This window comes from Triticum aestivum, chromosome 1B (genome assembly GCF_018294505.1).
Source record: "Triticum aestivum cultivar Chinese Spring chromosome 1B, IWGSC CS RefSeq v2.1, whole genome shotgun sequence".
NCBI classification, from domain to species: domain Eukaryota; kingdom Viridiplantae; phylum Streptophyta; class Magnoliopsida; order Poales; family Poaceae; genus Triticum; species Triticum aestivum.
Window position 1 is genome coordinate 336,655,035 of NC_057795.1, and position 17,537 is coordinate 336,672,571.

Genomic DNA, 17,537 nt, shown 5'->3' on the forward strand with positions numbered 1-17,537 from the left:
ACCTAACCATAGAATGAAACATATGGATCCAAATCAGCCCCTTACGAAGCAACACATAAACTAGGGTTTAAGCTTCTGTCACTCTAGCAAGCCATCATCTACTTATTACTTCCCAATGCCTTCCTCTAGGCCCAAATAATGGTGAAGTGTTATGTAGTCGACGTTCACATAACACCACTAGAGGTTAGACACCATACATCTCATCAAAATATCGAACGAATACCAAATTCACATGACTACTAATAGCAAGACTTCTCCCTTGTCCTCAGGAACAAACATAACTACTCACAAAGCATATTCATGTTCATAATCAGAGGGGTAATAATGTGCATAAAGGATCTGAACATATGATCTTCCACCAAATAAGCCAACTAGCATCAACTACAAGGAGTAATCAACACTACTAGCAACCTACTAGCACCAATCCCAGACTTGGAGACAAGAATTGGATACAAGAGATGAACTAGGGTTTGGAGATGAGATGGTGCTGATGAAGATGTTGATGGAGATTTCCCTCTCTCGATGAGATGAGCGTTGGTGATGACGATGGTGATGATTTCCCCCTCCCGGAGGGAAGTGTCCCCGGCAGAACAGCTCTGCCGGAGCCCTAGATTGGTTCCGCCAAGGTTCCGCCTCGTGGCGGCGGAGTCTCGTCCCGAAAGGTTGCTTATTATTTTTTTCTCATTGAAAGACTTCATATAGGAGAAGATGGGCGTCGGAGAGCCACCAGGGGGCCCACGAGGTAGGGGGGCGCGCCCAGGGGGAGGGGCACGCCCCCCACCCTCGTGAGCAGGGTGTGGGCCCGTGGCCTTCATCTTTGGCGATGATTTTTCTTTATTTCTTTTAAGATATTCCGTGGAGTTTCAGGACTTTTGGAGTTGCACATAATAGGTCTCCAATATTTGCTCCTTTTCCAGCCAGAATTCCAGCTGCCGGCATTCCCTCTCTTCATGGTAAGCCTTGTAAAATAAGAGAGAATAGCCATAAGTATTGTGACATATCGTGAAATAACAGCCCATAATGCGATAAATATCGATATAAAAGCATGATGCAAAATGGATGTATCATCTATCTCAAGAAAATTAGCTAAGCGGGTTGCATAAATTCCTCCAAAGAAATCTCCGTTATGTCTATTCTGATGCAACCTGCGAGCTACAATGGCTCCCATATGATAAGATTGGTCTGCTAACACAACACTCCTGAGAATGTTGAGATCAGGGACACACATATGACATGCTTCATCCTTAGCATTTATACATCTACCTATGAAGAGAGCAAAATAATGTATAGCAGGAAAGTGAATGCTCCCTATAGTGGCTTGTGTTATATCTCTAGATTCCCCCACAGTTATTTTAGTAACAAAGTCTCTATATTCAGATTTAGGGGGATCCCTAACATTACCCCAAGATGGAGGTTTGCAAGCAAAAGTGAAATCCTCTAAGTCCATGGTATAAGATTTGTCATAAAGGTCAAACATGACAGAAGGAGAATTACGCGAAGATGAAAACTCAAACCTCCTCACAAATGAACTTGTGAGATCATGATACTGGGAGCATTTGTCAGCTTCAAAGTCCTCAAGACCGGCGTTACGCAAATATGCACTAAATTCTTCTTTGATTCCCACTTGATTCATAAAATTTTCCGAAGGCCATTCACAGGGCCTCACAGGAGCATCTCTTGGTGGTTCCTCGTCAGCATCACGTATTGCAAGTCTGGGACCTTGCTTCCTTGAAGGACCACCTTGGAACATCCTCCTAAACATATTGTTTCCTCTGAAAAATTTCTGAAATTTTTAGTAACTTCAAATAAAAGTGAACCAACTTCAATAAAATTGATAGCAACAACTCCCATAAGTGCCTGGAGCCTATATAAAGCATTGGAACTACTTGGAACCATATAAATTTGACATGCAAGCTCAAGAACATGGTCACCTATGCAGCACAAATTTGCAATGAATAAAGCACTAGAACAAAAACTAATTGGACCAATGGAGGAGTCACATACCAAAGAACAATCTCCCCAAGCAGTTTTGCGAGAGGTGATTTGAGCAAGGAGATCGAAAATCACAGCAACAGGGGCTGGAACTCGTGCTTGAGTTGGTTTTTCGTGTTTGTGTGAAGCAGAGGAAGATGATGGGTGCAAGGATAAGTGGAGGAGGGCCACCATGGGCCCACGAGGCAGGGGCGCGCCCAGGGGGGTAGGGCACGCCCTCCACCCTCGTGACCAGGTGGCAGCTCCCCCCATGGTAATTTTTGCACAGTAAATCCTCAAATATTCCCGAAAAAAACATATTAAATTGGCATGGCATTCTGAGGACTTTTATTTTCGGGATATTTTTATATTGCACGGATAAGTCAGGAGACAGGCAGAAAAATACTATTTTACTTTATTTCTACTAAATAATAGAAAATATAAAGAGAGTACAGAAGGTTGTGCTTCTAGTTTCATCCATCTCGTGATCATCAAAATGAACCCACTAACAAGGTTGATCAAGTCTTCTTAACAAACTCATTCCGAATAATCACGGAACCGGAGAAATTTCGAATAACACTAAGTTACGTCAACGGGGATATGAAAATCCCCAACAATAAGAATATCATACTTTTTCTTGACAGTAGGGAGAGGAAATTCAAAACCTCCAAATATAATCGATGGAATTTTTCCAATTGAGTTGATAATATAAACTTGAGGTTGTTTCCTCGGAAAATGTACCGTGTGCTCATTGCCATTAACATGAAAAGTGACATTGCCTTTGGTGCAATCAATAACAACCCCTGCAGTATTAAGGAAAGGTCTTCCAAGAATAATAGACATACTATCATCCTCGGGAATATCAAGAATAACAAAGTCTGTTAAAATAGTAACGTTTGCAACCACAACAGGCACATCCTCACAAATACCGACAGGTATAGCAGTTGATTTATCAGCCATTTGCAAAGATATTTTAGTAGGTGTCAACTTATTCAAGTCAAGTCTACGATATAAGGAGAGATGCATAACACTGACACCGGCTCCCAGATCACATAAAGCAGTTTTAACATAATTTCTCTTAATGGAGCATGGTATAGTAGGTACTCCTGGATCTCCAAGTTTCTTTGGTATTCCACCCTTAAAAATATAATTAGCAAGCATGGTGGAAATTTCAGCTTCAGGTATCTTTCTTTTATTAGTAATGATATCCTTCATATACTTAGCATAAGGATTTGTTTTGAGCACATTAGTTAATCGCATACGCAAAAAGATGGGTCTAATCATTTCAGCAAAGCGCACAAAATCCTCACCATCCTTCTTCTTGGATGGTTTCGGAGGAAAAGGCATGGGTTTCTGAACCCATGGTCCCCTTTCTTTACCATGTTTCCTAGCAACGAAGTCTCTTTTATCATAACGTTGATTCTTTGATTGTGGGTTATCAAGATCAACAACAGGTTCAACTTCTACATCATTATCATTACTAGGTTGAGCATCAACATGAACATTATCATTAACATTATCACTAGGTTCATGTTCATCACCAGATTGTGTTTCAGCATCAGAAATAGAAATATCATTTGGACTCTCAGTTGGTCCAGCAATAGGTTCACTAGAAGTTTGCAAGGTTCTATCATTTTTCTTTTTCTTCCTCTTAGATGAACTAGGTACATCAATATTGTTTCTCTGAGAATCTTGCTCGATTCTCATAGGGTGGCCTTCAGGATACAGAGGTTCCTGAGTCATTCTACCAGTTCTAGTAGCCACTCTAACAGCATAATCATTTTTCTTACTATTCATTTCATCAAGCGCTTCTTTCTGAGCTTTAAGTACTTGTTCTACTTGAGTGGTAACCATAGAAGCATGTTTGCTAACAAGTTTAAGTTCACCTCTAATATCAGCCATATAATCACCCAAGCGTTTAATCATAAAGGTATTCCGTTTTAATTTTCTACCAAAATAAGCATTAAAGTCATCTTGCTTAAACATAAAGTCATCAAACTCATCCAAGCACTGACTAGAAATTTTAGTAGGAGGGACTTCAGCTTTATCATATCTATAGAGAGAATTTACCTTTACTACCTGTGTCGGGATATCGGGAGGTTCTTCAGTAAATAAGTAATTGAGATCATATACTTCTTCAATAGGAGGTAAATTAAGACCATGTATTTCTTCAATAGGAGGTAAATTCTTAACAACTTCAGCTTTAATACCTTTTTCTTTCATAGATTTCTTTGCCTCTTGCATATCTTCGGGACTGAGAAATAGAACACCTCTCTTCTTTGGAGTTGATTTAGGAATAGGCTCAGTAATTGGCTCTGGAACTCGCTCGGGAGGTGGCTCAGGAGGTGCCCAATTATTTTCATTTGTCAACATATTGTTCAATAGAATTTCAGCTTCATCTGGTGTTCTTTCCCTGAAAAGAGAACCAACACAACTATCCAGGTAATCTCTAGAAGCATCAGTTAGTCCATTATAAAAGATATCAAGTATTTCAGGTTTCTTAAGAGGATGATCAGGCAAAGCATTAAGTAACTTGAGAAGCCTCCCCCAAGCTTGTGGGAGACTCTCTTCTTCAATTTGCACGAAGTTGTATATTTCCCTCAAAGCATCTTGTTTCTTATGAGCAGGGAAATATTTAGCAGAGAAGTAATAAATCATATCCTGGGGACTTTGCACACAACCAGGATCAAGAGAATTAAACCATATCTTAGCATCACCCTTTAATGAGAACAGAAATATTTTGAGTAAATAAATGTAGCATTATCTCTCATTATTAGTAAACAGGGCAGCTATATCATTTAACTTAGTAAGATGTGCCACAACAGTTTCAGATTCATAGCCATAAAAAGGATCAGATTCATCCAAAGTAATTATATCTGGATCAACAGAAAAATCATAATAATCCTTATCAGGAACAGAAATAGGTGAAGTAGCAAAAGCAGGGTCGGGTCTCATTCTATCTCTAAAAGATTCTTTACTCCATTTAACTAGCAACCTCTTAAGCTCATATCTATCCTGGCAAGCAAAAATAGTTGCAGAAGATTCTGCATCAAAAAGATAACCCTCAGGAATAGCAGGCATATTCTCATCATCACTATCATCATCGTATTCAGGTGCAATAATTTCTCTTTCTCTAGACCTAGCAATTTTCTCATCAAGAAATTCACCAAGGGGCACATTAGTATCAAGCATAGAAGTAGTTTCATCATAAGTATCATGCATAGCAGAAGTGGCATCATCAATAACATGCGACATATCAGAATTCATAGCAGTAGCAGGTTTGGGTGTCGCAAGCTTACTTATAAAAGAAGGAGAATCTAGTGCAAGGCTAGATGGCAGTTCCTTACCTCCCCTCGTAGTTGAGGGCAAAATAGTAGTTCGATCATCTTTCAAGTTCTTCATAGTGTCCAGCAGATATAAATCCCAAGTGACTCAAAGAATAGAGCTATGCTCCACGGCAACGGCGCCAGAAAAAAGGTCTTGATAACCCACATGTATAGGGGATCGCAACAATTTTCGAGGGTAGAGTATTCAACCCAAATTTATTGATTCGACACAAGGGGAGCCACAGAATATTCTCAAGTATTAGCAGCTGAGTTGTCAATTCAACCACACCTGGAAACTTAGTATCTGCAGCAAAGTGTTTAGTAGCAAAGTAATATGATAGTAGTGGTAACGGTAACAAAAGTAAAGACAGCAAAAGTAATGTTTTCGATATTTTGTAGTGATTGTAACAGTAGCAACGGAAAAGTAAATAAGCGAGAACCAGTATATGGAAAACTCGTAGGCACCGGATTAGTGATGGATAATTATGCCGGATGCGGTTCGTCATGTAACAGTCATAACATAGGGTGACACAGAACTAGCTCCAATTCATCAATGTAATGTAGGCATGTATTCCGTATATAGTCATACGTGCTTATGGAAAAGAACTTGCATGACATGTTTTGTCCTACCCTCCCGTGGCAGCAGGGTCCTATTGGAAACTATGGGATATTAAGGCCTCCTTTTAATAGAGAACCGGAACAAAGAATTAGCACATAGTGAATACATGAACTCCTCCAACTATGGTCATCACCGGGAGTGGTCCCGATTATTGTCACTTCGGGGTTGCCGGATCATAACACATAGTAGGTGACTATAGACTTTCAAGATAGGATCAAGAACTCACATATGTTCATGAAAACATAATAGGTTCAGATCTGAAATCATGGCGCTCGGGCCGTAGTGACAAGCATTAAGCATAGCAAAGTCATAGCAACATCAATCTCAGAACATAATGGATACTAGGGATCAAACCCTAACAAAACTAACTTGATTACATGATAAATCTCATCCAACCCATCACCGTCCAGCAAGCCTATGATGGAATTACTCACGCACGGCGGTGAGCATCATGAAATTGGTGATGGAGGATGGTTGATGATGACGACAATGACGAATCCCCCTCTCCGGAGCCCCGAACGGACTCCAGATCAGCCCTCCCGAGAGAGATTAGTGCTTGGCGGCGGCTCCATGTCATAAAACGTGATGATTTCTTCTCTCTAATTTTTTCTCCCCGAAATCCAATATATGGAGTTGGAGTTGGCGTCGGAGGGCCACCAGGGGGCCCACGAGGTAGGGGGCGCGCCCAAGGGGGGGGGCGCCCCCCACCCTCGTGAGCAGGGTGTGGGCCTCCTGGTCTTCACCTTTGGTGAGGATGTTTTATTGTTTTTTCTAAGGTGTTCCGTGGAGTTTCAGGTTATTCCGAGAACTTTTAGTTTCTGCACATAGAACAACACCATGGCAATTCTGCTGAAAACAGCATCAATCCGGGTTAGTTCCATTCAAATCATACAAGTTAGAGTCCAAAACAAGGGCAAAAGTGTTTGGAAAAGTAGATACGACGGAGACGTATCAAGCATCTACCTCATGGATTATCACTTGTAAAACCAAAAAAAGCAGAAGAATTAAATCTTCAAAAAAGAAGACTAATCTTTAAATGTGTGTCTCCCCCCTTGCAGGCCCAAGCGCCTCAAAGACTTCCTGCAGGAGGAGAAATTGTACACATTTGTCGGTTTCAGCATTGGAGGTGACAAGCGGATGCTGGACAAGTCTGGTTTGGAGATCAACCCCAACAACTTCATTGACATGTAGCGCAAGTGGAAAGATCCAAAGACCAACAAATTCTATGACTCCTTGGCCGATGTTGCAGGCGACGTCATCCACCCATCCTACAATGGCATGAAGAAGAAGATGGACGGGGCAGACCACAAGCTGTGGGGGACCTACCCGCTGCCAGACAACCTCATCACGTATGCAACGTACAAGTCATGGAAGACAATCGACAACATCATGACAGGTTGGGATATTTCAAAAGAGCAGGAGGCTGACCCATACTACCACTGCAGCTTCGCGGGATGAAGATGCATGAAAGTCTGCATTCGTGTTGCTTACACTTTGCCTGTCCTTAATCTTGTTGTTTTAGATTTGTAGTTTGCTTTCGTTATGTTGAACCAGCTACCTTATGTTATGTGTGTCAGGGTTTGAACAAGTTTGCCTATGTCTATCAAGTACAACGTTTGCTTATGTCATCCAACAAGTTTGCTAGCTTCCTATTTTGTTGATCCATCATTTGAAGTTGAAGTAGGTTGAAGTTGAAACTTGATGGCTGCCACGCAGCACAAGTCATGGAGAAACAAAAATAACACATAAATAATTTCGCAAAAAAAAACAAAAAAACAGTGGCAGACTAACTAAGGACAAAAGCAAATAGTAGCCTTGGACGCTCAGTACAGCTTAGACATGTACATCAGTACTATCACACTAAAAATCAGTTTTTAGTTTCAGAAGAACACTAAAAAGACTAAGTTTCAGCCGAGGACAACATTCAGTACTAAAAGCATCGTGCTAATAGTAGTTAGAAATTTACTAAGTACTGCAACAGGAAAAGCAAAGAACCATCAGTACGTATTTCCTTGTCACTAGCATGCTAGGACTAAAAGTTCTGGTACACTTGAACACACGGTACATTCATTCTACAAAATATAAAAAGGAACGGGAAGCTTCAGTTCGCATTCCCTAAAACAGTGACACGCTAAGAATAACAGAAATAATACAACTGAAATCTCAGTACAACTTAGTCTATACGGCAAGTACTATGATCATACCAAACAACAGAAGCATCAGTCCTTATTGACTAGTGAGGTAGTTATGAACTTAATAGGGCTACCTGTTAAATGTAGCTAATTTAAACCAGTGCTTTAACTTTTACTATGAAGTTCAACTACTAAAACTCAAGAAGTTCAAACAAAAAATTTACTAAGTACTGCAACAGGAAAAGCAAAGAACCATCAGTACGTATTTCCTAGTCACTAGCATGCTAGGACTGAAAGTTCTGGTACACTTGAACACACGGTACATTCATTCTACAAAATATAAAAAGGAACGGGAAGCTTCAGTTCGCATTCCCTAAAATAGTGACACGCTAAGGATAATAGAAATAATACAACTGAAATCTCAGTACAACTTAATCTATACAGCAAGTATTATGATCATACCAAACAACAGAAGCATCAGCCCATATTGACTAGTGAAGTAGTTATGAACTTAATAGGGCTACCTGTTAAATGTAGCTAATTTAAACCAGTGCTTTAACTTCTACTATGAAGTTCAACTACTAAAACTCAAGAAGTTCAAACAAAAAATTTGGCTCTCAATTTTACATGCCTTACGCTGAATGAGATTACAATTCAGTACTAACAGATCTATACCATAAGTACAAGAAAAAGAGTGTACAGAAACTATAAAGGTCCAACTTAGGTTGGGACAGATGAAAATAAAATAAATCTCACTTTTCTAGCAACAACTCGCAATGCACTTGAAATAAAATCCTGATGAAGAAAGGTGTTTTCAGTTCAACTAGTGTATAAGACTTCAGTACAAAAAATAAAACTTAACCAAAATGAATTCCTGATGAAACATACACAAGTGAAACAGCTATTCAACCACAATATCATCATGGAAAAAAAGTTTGTTAAACATTCTGCCACACTCAAACGCAACACAAAATATACCAGTTATTACATAGTACTTGACAAGACATCCAAAAACCACAAACAAAAGCCTATAGTGCTTTCAAGAGATATATCACACAACTATCCCATTCACTATGCAAATGATGACCATTTCTCCTATGCATCAGGAGCCAAAGCCTGAACCTCCTTGGGAAGCTCCGTCCCCACAAGCTGGCTATTCCGGTTGAACACAACTCTATACAGATCCTCAGCGTTCCAATCAACAATATGTGGCTGCAAAACAATAAAACAAATTATCAAAAATCATGACACATAAAAAAAGGATACACAATAAGCCAAAAACAAAAAGTGAAAAGCTCAACTAGAACCCACATTCTTATCTCGAATATTCTCAACGATCGTTTCACCATCATAGGATCCCGCATACTTCAGAGTATAATGGCCACATTCATTCGGCCCTTGAAGTGGAACCTTGACAAACGTTGGTTTCTTTGCAAACAGCTCCCAATTGGGCTGCTTGCTCGCATTGTACTGAGCATCACCATACACAGCCTTCATTACTTGGACCAATCTAGAAATCTGTAAAAAAACAAAGGAAACCACACATTTTTAGGTCTCAGAAAAGCAGAAACAAAGATGTAGAAAAATTAATCCAGTACAGATAATAAATGTCACTCACAATCTTTTCGCAGTATTTATGATAGGTGTTCTTTGAAGGACGGCGGTTCTTCGGATAAGGTAAAGAGTCAAGGATGTCAACGCTACTTTGGTACCGATTCATGACATATAAGGAAAAGTGGTTCACTTTCTTATCCTTTGCTAAAATCATAGGCTTGAATAGAGGCATCATGAGCTAAAAACAAATGACCAAAAAAGAGATGTTAAATATTCAAAATAAAAACCAGCATCACAACAAACAAATAAAACCAAAAATCAGCTAGTAGATCTCACAAGGTCGGCACTGAGCAAGTCTTCCTTATCTTTAACATAGCTCTTGAAATCTCTCGCTGCACTCTCCACATTAAACACTTTATTTTCATCACCGTAAAACATACAGTCAAGCACAACCTGGAAAAAAGCCAAAAAAGAAATAGACAGCGGAAAAGGATCAGCAAGCAAAGTATTATTAAAACTCGTAAAAACAATAGGCAGTCTTGTTCAACAAAAATAAATGATCTGATTTATTACCGTGATGAAATATGGACTCAGCAATACCCTTGTCCCAGATGCGAAATCAGCATTTCTCTCGGGATCTTGCTTCCAATCATCAATGAGGAAGTCCATTACATCACCCTCCATCATTTGCCCAGGTGAAAAAACTTCCCAGATGCGATTCCCAGTGAAGCTAGTTACGCTTTCATCAGGCTGAGGTATCATTGAGAATGTATTCCTGCAGCACACACAAGAACAAATAGAAGGAGAAGCAAGATAAGGCATTCATAGCAGTTCAAGTTGTATAAAAAGGAACAGTTCAGGTCATATTTATCTAGCAGTTACAAACAACAGAAGAAAAAGAAGAGGAAAAATAATGAGAGATACTCACTCGGCATACTTCTCACGCCATTCATCACTAAGCAACAGATTATGCAACTTGCGAGCCTTGTCCAGGTGAGGGAATTTAGGAGGGTGAAGCTGCTGCATAGGGGAGCAAAACTTTATAGGAGCCCTGGGCGCACGTTTCGTGCTTACAACATTGCCAGAATCCAAAGCAGGATCTTTCCTAGCACCACCAGCTCTATGAGCCACTATTCCAGCAAGGGGAGATAAACATTTGGCAGCAGCACTCCTCGTGACTCTTCCCACGCCAGCAATCTTGTCAAACACATCATCATCGCTGTCTATCAATTCCACAATGGGATTCTTGGGTGTAGTGGAGCTCTCTGCACAAGCAGCCGTAGAACCTCTCAGAGCTCCCAACCGCCCCTTCAAAACACCAGATCTTGTCTTTTCGGGAGAACGCCCCTGGCTAAGATCGATAGCTACGCGCTCGAGCTCTGAGAACTGGCTGCCAAAGAACCTGTACTCATGCCCACCAAGATCCAGCCACTCACCTGCAAAAAAACAAAAAAAGAAGAAGACCACACAAGGGTAAGTTCAAATACATAATTCATGACAGTACTTATAGAGAAGTACAAGCTGCAAAAAATTACAAAAGGCCATGCACACGTACAGGGTTCGATGCCAAACAAACCCCGGAAGTCAAGATCAAACATATCGCTAGTTGCGCAGGTATACAACAAAGTCTTCCTAATGTCAAGAATGTCTTCATGGCTGTAATCGACCATTTCAATTACACCATCCTCCCGGCAATGATAGGTCTTGCAGTTTTGTAGCATAAAGAATCCATAATCATGCCTGTAAACAAAGGAAAAAACAAAATGGTACATCACAAATCAAAAAATATAGGAACAACATCCTCCCAGCAACAAAAACAACTACCAAAAATCATTAAAAACGGATACTCACGTGTTTTCCTGCTGCGGCACCCGCACAAACTCGCAAGAGAAACCATCAATATGCACCGACGAGAACGGTTTGGCCCTGTATACACTCGACTCCCTCCAAAGCTTCTTTATATTATCTGTCATATTCCTTAAGAATCTAACTGCATCACCCCAGGTTTCATCACGGAGTGAACCAAGACACTCAAAACGACGGAACCTCAAATTCAGAACAATCAAGCACCAATGCCCAAATTCTTCGCTAGGCTTCATGGTAGCCACAAATGACGGCGGATCAAAGGTAGGGAAAAGAAGCTGAAAAAAATCGCAGAGGAAAAATGAATTTAACAAATCATAATGAAACAAAAAATTCAGCCTCCAAACAACAAAATAAAAGAGGGAAATTGAAATCCAGAAGTACAAACAAAAATCAGATAATCATAAGAGTTTATATCCACCACCCAAAATTGAGGAACAAACATATCAGTTCAATTTCCTTGCGACAATAAGTCCAGCTTTAAAAAAAGAAGCACACATCATTCATAAGTACAGGTGTAAAAGCAGGCTAATCAAGTTCATTCCCCCACCTCCCAAACCTGCAAGAAAACATGACAGTTCTAGTTCATGAGTACAAAAAGTCCAAGTTCACCTACTTGGTCAAAACCATCAGCACCTGATCTCGCGAACCAATTTAGCACATTGGAATCAATATTTCCATCACGGATCTTGGTCTGTTGTACAAAAAGAACAACAACAGTTAGAAAATTGGCAAAACAAGTTATCATCCTATTTACAAAAAGCAAAATACTGACTGTCACCCATCTGGGAACTATCAACTTGTCAGTGTCTCGGTACTTCTGACGTAGAGAATATAAAACAACGTCAGCACTGTCTGAGTTGAGCATGCCAGTGGGGACAAACGCTCTAGCAATAGAACCAACACAGCATCACATTCTTTATTTTGAAATATCGGCTTGTGACTATAAAAACACAAAAGATTACATGAATTAAAACTACTGCAACAACAACAATAATCATTCGAGAGAAAGAAAAAGAGACAAAAATGGTATGGGCAAAATCCCAAACTAACCATTTCGTACAGTTCGTGCGCAACCTCGTAACAGGGAAGAAAAACGTATCAACCTTAACAACATTACCACTTTCTGCTTGCAGAAAAAGAAGAAAAATTATAAGTTCAACCACTACAAGAGAACGTGTCCAAAATGCCAAAATTGAGAAGTACGCCTCATTTACAAGTCCTTACCTGGACTATCAGGGTTTGACAACGACGGTAGTTCCTGTGATGAGACCATTATGCCTCCAGTTTCAGGGTTTGACGATGGGACATCTTGAGAGGACACCAATATTGCTGCGCTTTTAGGGTCTGTAGAAACAAAATCCTGGGACGACAAGAGCGCCTCCTGCGTCAAGGGGCCAGACGAAATTGACAGAAGTAAATCATCATCCTCGGATGGGACCTCCTCCATGCTAGAAGCATCTTGCAATGCATCACCGTAATCAAGACCTCCAGGCGGGAAATTCTCCGGCGGCAAATCTTCACAATCAGAAACATTTTCATTCCCTGCTATACCAACACCAGGCGATTTGGCATCAAGTATGCTGGCAGCACCAGCATCCTCATCAGCAACTTTGGTACCAACATTGCGCCCACTACTCAATGGAACACCACGAGCATCATCTCCACCACTAAGGACAACCTCACGCTCAACATCAGTAATCTGACGAAAATAAAAATTCAGAAAAAGTGAATAATATGAGAAAAACTAACAATAAAAAAGAAGCTACCAAGAGGTGCACAGAAAAACAAACCTTAGAAGCATTCACAGCAACATCATCGATCTTGCTGCTGCTAACATTCAAAGCAACATCACCAACGGGCAAACAAGGCTCGTCGCCAACAAGAGGACCCTGATTCAAATGTAATGAGGCAAAAAAAACAATGCTATTGTTAGAAACAATAAACACAAGGAATTAAACCACAATAACAAAAAAGGTAGGTACCACTTGCGGACTCTAAACGGTGTGGGATAGAAAAATGAACAAGCAAGACACATTGGTGCGCATGAAAATTCAAGAAAATATGAATAAACACAATAAAAAACAAAAATAACCTTGCACTTATCAGTAGATCGATCATTAACTCCATGGTCAATAGCAGCCTCAACATTATGACTGGTCTCCTGCATGAAAAGAAAAATTAATAAAGATGTAGGTCAGGAAGTTCAACTACAATACTGACAGCAGAACAACATAGTAAAAACATACAAACAATGAGGACTGACTCACATCAACAACAGGGTGCTCCAAGAAAACATCATTCGTATGGTGATCAAAAACATTAGCCTCAGTACCATCATCGGTGGCAGCAGCCTCATCCTGCTCAATCTGCATGAAAGAAATTTTTTAATAAATTGATGAAGATGAGGAAGTTCAACTACAATACTGACAGCAGAACAACATAGTAAAAATTGCAAACACCGAGGACTGACTCACATCAACATCAGGATGCTCCAAGCCAACATCATTCATTTCGTGATCAGAAACATTAGCCTCAGTACCATCACCAGCCCTGCTGTCAGTGGCAGCGGCCTCATCCTGCTCAATTTGCTTGATAACAACATTTGCACTTTCTTCATATGGCTTGTAGCGAGAGTCTTGCATAGTTCTGAAATGCTTCATGTTGTTCAACAGAAGAACCGAGCTCTGAACTAGATCAGAAGCACTGTCACGCATATCACCAATTAAAATTCTCTCCATCTCAATGTAGTAAACAACTTCATCAGCATAAAATTGATGACCTTCAGGAAGGATACCATTGATACAACTCAGATGCTCAACTATCGACCTTTTGCAGCTCAGAAGACACATTACTTAAAATATGCTCATTGCTCTCCAACGCTGGAACAACAACATCAATACCAAAACCCTGCCTCTGTGAAGTACTAGCATTGCTAGGGCCAGGGGGGACATAACTAGCACCCTCAACACCACGGCCATCCCTCAACTCATCTTGCATAGATGAAAACTTCGGAACCTGAGACGACGGCATCTCCAGGACTGGCCGTTTATACACTCGGAAAAAATAACCTCCTCATGAGTTTTCCACTACAAACAAGGGGAAAAATAGTTAATCAATCAATGCAACACATAGGAAAAAATAAAACATGATATTAACAGATTTAAAACCAACACCACTAATAAACTTTAACTGTCATTGCCAATTTGTTAGTATTTACCAACAAGCCAGTTGAACAAAGTTATTCAGTTCAACCACACATGAAACAACAGTACTGAAAAACCGTACCTAAACCTCACAAAGCTTAAGAAATGACAAAATCTAAACAGATAACTCTGCACTACACATGTCCACTACAGCAAAAAATAGCTATACCTAAAATAAAAAAAGGTCTGCAAGACACAAAAGAAATAAAACTCACCGGAAGCTTCCCAAACACCCAAGTCTTTGGATTTGCATTGCCTTTTTTATCAAATCTGCATCAACCAGATCAGAAAGCTTGGCAGGATCCATGAAACATATGCGGGGGACTCGCATGTCAGGCTCCGCAGTCTTGCCACGGATAAGGTAGTCAAGGTACATTAGTACAGGCCCTATGGCACATCCTGTGATTGCCTTCCCCATGGTATCACCATCTTGGTACTTGGCAACAGCCCTTCTAAGCTCATCAACCATCAACTAGCAATAATCCATTTCAGCCATGTCCTCAAAGATGAGACCCTCAAACATTGTTGCCCCTCTAAAATCACGCGGGGCAGAACCAGGCAACACAACCTTCATAAACACAATAATGAAGAACACTTTCAGAGCAAGGTCATCTTTGCTAGGATCCTTAACAAGCACCTTGAGCTTATTCCTCAAATCCTTTGAACTGATTTCTTTGTTCCTGCTAATGTCAAGCTCTGTTCTTAACTTCATCAGAGCGTTGTCATATCCGTCCTCTGACGGCCTTGGCGCAGAACGACCGCCATGAGGGAAACCAAATAATTTTTGTATACCATTGGTAGTGATGTGAAGCTTCTTATTATCCTCACCCATGTCAAGGGTCATTGTATCAGGATCTATCCTCAGGTACAAAACTCCCATCAGAGGGCGGGAAATGTTAGACTTCACCCTCCACTTGAAGATATAACCAAAACCAGATGCATGAACCCTAGCCACATGCCGACTCTCGAGCAATTTAGCACAAGCTTCAACCTCTCTCAACGAACATCGCACAATTAAGTTCAATTTCTGTTGGTCACCTTCATCCAAGGCAACTTTTCCGGCATTGCCTCCCATCGGCTTGACCGGACTCATAACGCTAACAGGCTGTAAATGAAAATAAAGAAGCCACACCTTAAATAAATGAATATAGAAAACAAAACAAGCATATGAAGGCAAGTAAAAAAAGAAAAGATTGCACAAGTTCAACTATTAAAACAACATCAGTACCATCCTCAATTGATGCAAACAATGACCAACCCCACCTGGCCAGCATACCAGCCCAAACACAATTAAAGCATTGCAAGTACAACTAGTAAGTCACATGCAGTACAAAATAGATACCACTGCAAACAATGAATATAGAAAACAAAACAAGCATATGAAGGCAAGTAAAAAAAGAAAAGATTGCACAAGTTCAACTATCAAAACAACATCAGTACCACCCTCAATTGATGCAAACAATGACTAGCCTCACCTGGCCAGCATACCAGCCCAAACACAATTAAATCATTGAAAGTACAACTAGTAGGTCACATGCAGTACAAAACACATACCACTTCAAATTCATCTTCAGAATCAACTTCAATATCATCTTCTTCAGATACATCATCTTCAGCTTCGACACGAGCACGCTTCTTCACACCTTTGTTCACCTTTGCAGGATGAACTTTACGCTTCTTATTTTGTTTCAACAAAGATCGCTCTTGAAGAGGAGACGAAGAAGGCTTCTTATTTGTCAAACCTCATGGACTACAACGAACAGGGGAGCCACCAAGTTTGCTTGGACCAATTTTCACAGCAACACTATCCCCATCAGCTTTGCTATTACCAGGTAGGGAACCAACTTTCACACGTGGGCTACGCCTCTGTGTGCCATCAGGATTTCGATCTGACATCTTCCTCTTCAAAACAACTTTCTTCTCCTTAACTGCATTACGGTCAAACACTTGCGTCAAACGAGTTTGCATCAAGTTTGTCTTCACAGGCATGTCACTTCCATGAGATCCAGCATCAACAGTTGAAAAGGCCGCGTCACCACCTTCATCGCCTACACATTTAGGAGCTTGAGCAACATCCTCATCACTTTGTTGCAGACAGGCTGCCTTTTGACGCCGTTCCAACTCCTTTCTCCTCTGGAAATCATACTTCTTCTTTCTTATCCTTTCATCCTCGAGATGTAACTGCATAGGAACATCCTCAGCCTGGGTAACAGGCTCAGTGCCATCAACACTTTGAGACTGAGTAATAGACAACTGCAAGCTGCCATCACCATCATCAACGTTAAGAGAATACATTCCATCATTAATATCTTTAACAACATCAGCAATGTCCTCAGGAACACCATGGCTATCATTAACTACATAAACCAATAACATAAGCACGCACATATAAAATTAAAACACAATTAACATTGCAGAGATAAGATAAATAAAGCGCATAGCATCAGACACAAACAAAAGGAACAATTGATGTAACTAAGCATATTTATGTATTCAAGGCTGATAAAAAAAGAGCAAATATAAGGAAACACCAGCAACATTCGCAAGTTCTTCTAGAGGATTTGATGTCTAAAAATAACATTCACAAGATCTTGAAAGCGTTCTGATTTGTCAGAATCAGGAGGCACCGGCACTCCAACATCTGCAACAACATCATAATTAGCAAAAAAGTACATGAACAAGCAATCAGTTCAACTATGTGAACACTACAAGTTCACCCAATAAAAACAAATATGAACCCACCACTGGCACAACAAACTTCAGAAAAGACAACTCTTTCAACATCATACTAGTTCTTCACTGACTACTACAACCTATTCAAATGCCAGGACAACAGTTCAAACTACACATGGTGATAAGTACTACA